The sequence below is a fragment of the Triticum dicoccoides genome, chromosome 7B, assembly GCF_002162155.2.
Source record: "Triticum dicoccoides isolate Atlit2015 ecotype Zavitan chromosome 7B, WEW_v2.0, whole genome shotgun sequence".
Lineage (NCBI taxonomy): Eukaryota > Viridiplantae > Streptophyta > Magnoliopsida > Poales > Poaceae > Triticum > Triticum dicoccoides.
This window is the reverse complement of record NC_041393.1, coordinates 57,213,868-57,217,681: the sequence shown is the minus strand read 5'-3', so window position 1 is coordinate 57,217,681 and position 3,814 is coordinate 57,213,868.

Here is a 3,814-nt window from a genome sequence, read left to right as displayed (position 1 = left end):
AATGTTCTTCTGTGGGAATAAACCATCTAAAGAAAAGGTGTATTCCGATGGGAATATAAGCTTGGCTTGGGTCTTTTATGTCTTCAATTTAACTATTTTTTATCTTTAAACACAGTACTGACGCAAGCGCCCATATGTGTTGTATGTCATAAAGAAAATCTTTGAATTTGTCGTCGATTGAAATTTCAAAATATTTACTTTTTTTTGGTATATGACACGTGTTTTGCTACTAGTTAAATTGATGACCTAAAATCTCATGTCCGGCTTATATTCCTATCCAGAGGGAGTATCATTCTTCAACAAGCGGTTGATATAACATCTTTTGACAACATCTTTTGACCATGACACCACTATTCTTTTAATCACACATCAACGCCTCGACTTGTCCAGCCTCAAGCCAATGACGAGGAGGCAAGACACACAGCAATCAAGATGTGTCACAAATCGATGTCGGAGACCTCTACAACACGAGGGCTCTAGAGCAGTCTGGGTCAATACACCCCTCATCCATACACCTAAGAATAATCCGCGTGTGGATGACAGGTCTGGTCAGAGTTGTGAAGAAGTTATGAAGGAATCATTGACGATGAGGATACACTGCGCCTAGACGCCCACACCCTGAGAAGCGGCCAATCCTAACTACATCAGCGGTACCTCCAAAGAGGGGGCAAAGTCGTGGCACCGCTGCCTGTTAGAATAAATTTGAGGCCATTGTCGATCATCCAGGACCAAGCAATCACACGAGCACGACACCGAGATTTGTTAACGAGGTTCGGCGAACTCGCCTACATCCGGGGGGGGGGAGGAGATACCATCTCACACATAAATATACTATTAGTTCATATAGACACCACAACCTGTCTTCAATACATCAACCATAACATCCAACTCATCGTCCTATATGACCTATCTAACAGACGATCAAATGCACCACTCGCAATTCGCAAACAAAAACAGATATCGTTGAACCTGAACCCCCCTTGTTGCACCCAAAACGGAGCCTAACTGAATTAACGAGGTCAAGGAGCAGAGACTTCGGTGCACAATCCTCACCTCCGCCCTGCTCAGAATCCACTACACGTACCAACCCCATGAAGAACCACAACTATCCATTCCAGTTAAGATGACCCGAAGCACGCCCGCTAGGAAATAGAGGGTTAGCGGTTTTATTCAACTTTTAATAAGAGGGGGAGGGAGGGAGAGTACCACATCGCCGACGACCGCGAGGCGGACGAGGCCGGCTCCGGCGCCGGCGCCGGAGGAGGCCATGGACCTGGACCCGAGCTTGGGCGGCGGCGTGGCCGGGGAGGAGGGGAGAGGAGGAGGGCTCGCGGGGGCGCGCGCGGCTACTGCTGCTGCTCCCGCCGCCGACCAAGAAGAAAGGGAGCAAGACCGCACGAACATTCTTGTTTCGGGTTGGAGTCGTATTGGGTGCGTGCCAGGCTCGAACTGCCCTGCGGTAGGTGCACGGTGCATACGCGCGCGAGCACGGTGGCTCACCTGGCTGTCAATGTTCTTCTGTGGGAATAAACCATCTAAAGAAAAGGTGTATTCCGATGGGAATATAAGCTTGGCTTGGGTCTTTTATGTCTTCAATTTAACTATTTTTTATCTTTAAACACAGTACTGACGCAAGCGCCCATATGTGTTGTATGTCATAAAGAAAATCTTTGAATTTGTCGTCGATTGAAATTTCAAAATATTTACTTTTTTTTGGTATATGACACGTGTTTTGCTACTAGTTAAATTGATGACCTAAAATCTCATGTCCGGCTTATATTCCTATCCAGAGGGAGTATCATTCTTCAACAAGCGGTTGATATAACATCTTTTGACAACATCTTTTGACCATGACACCACTATTCTTTTAATCACACATCAACGCCTCGACTTGTCCAGCCTCAAGCCAATGACGAGGAGGCAAGACACACAGCAATCAAGATGTGTCACAAATCGATGTCGGAGACCACTACAACACGAGGGCTCTAGAGCAGTCTGGGTCAATACACCCCTCATCCATACACCTAAGAATAATCCGCGTGTGGATGACAGGTCTGGTCAGAGTTGTGAAGAAGTTATGAAGGAATCATTGACGATGAGGATACACTGCGCCTAGACGCCCACACCCTGAGAAGCGGCCAACCCTAACTACATCAGCGGTACCTCCAAAGAGGGGGCAAAGTCGTGGCACCGCTGCCTGTTAGAATAAATTTGAGGCCACTGTCGATCATCCAGGACCAAGCAATCACACGAGCACGACACCGAGATTTGTTAACGAGGTTCGGCGAACTCGCCTACATCCGGGGGGGGGGGAGGAGATACCATCTCACACATAAATATACTATTAGTTCATATAGACACCACAACCTGTCTTCAATACATCAACCATAACATCCAACTCATCGTCCTATATGACCTATCTAACAGACGATCAAATGCACCACTCGCAATTCGCAAACAAAAACAGATATCGTTGAACCTGAACCCCCCTTGTTGCACCCAAAATGGAGCCTAACTGAATTAACGAGGTCAAGGAGCAGAGACTTCGGTGCACAATCCTCACCTCCGCCCTGCTCAGAATCCACTACACGTACCAACCCCATGAAGAACCACAACTATCCATTCCAGTTAAGATGACCCGAAGCACGCCCGCTAGGAAATAGAGGGTTAGCGGTTTTATTCAACTTTTAATAAGAGGGGGAGGGAGGGAGAGTACCACATCGCCGACGACCGCGAGGCGGACGCGGCCGGCTCCGGCGCCGGCGCCGGAGGAGGCCATGGACCTGGACCCGAGCTTGGGCGGCGGCGTGGCCGGGGAGGAGGGGAGAGGAGGAGGGCTCGCGGGGGCGCGCGCGGCTACTGCTGCTGCTCCCGCCGCCGACCAAGAAGAAAGGGAGCAAGACCGCACGAACATTCTTGTTTCGGGTTGGAGTCGTATTGGGTGCGTGCCAGGCTCGAACTGCCCTGCGGTAGGTGCACGGTGCATACGCGCGCGAGCACGGTGGCTCACCTGGCTGTCAATGTTCTTCTGTGGGAATAAACCATCTAAAGAAAAGGTGTATTCCGATGGGAATATAAGCTTGGCTTGGGTCTTTTATGTCTTCAATTTAACTATTTTTTATCTTTAAACACAGTACTGACGCAAGCGCCCATATGTGTTGTATGTCATAAAGAAAATCTTTGAATTTGTCGTCGATTGAAATTTCAAAATATTTACTTTTTTTTGGTATATGACACGTGTTTTGCTACTAGTTAAATTGATGACCTAAAATCTCATGTCCGGCTTATATTCCTATCCAGAGGGAGTATCATTCTTCAACAAGCGGTTGATACAACATCTTTTGACAACATCTTTTGACCATGACACCACTATTCTTTTAATCACACATCAACGCCTCGACTTGTCCAGCCTCAAGCCAATGACGAGGAGGCAAGACACACAGCAATCAAGATGTGTCACAAATCGATGTCGGAGACCTCTACAACACGAGGGCTCTAGAGCAGTCTGGGTCAATACACCCCTCATCCATACACCTAAGAATAATCCGCGTGTGGATGACAGGTCTGGTCAGAGTTGTGAAGAAGTTATGAAGGAATCATTGACGAGGGGGATACACTGCGCCTAGACGCCCACACCCTGAGAAGCGGCCAACCCTAACTACATCAGCGGTACCTCCAAAGAGGGGGCAAAGTCATGGAACCGCTGCCTGTTAGAATAAATTTGAGGCCACTGTCGATCATCCAGGACCAAGCAATCACACGAGCACGACACCGAGATTTGTTAACGAGGTTCGGCGAACTCGCCTACATCCGG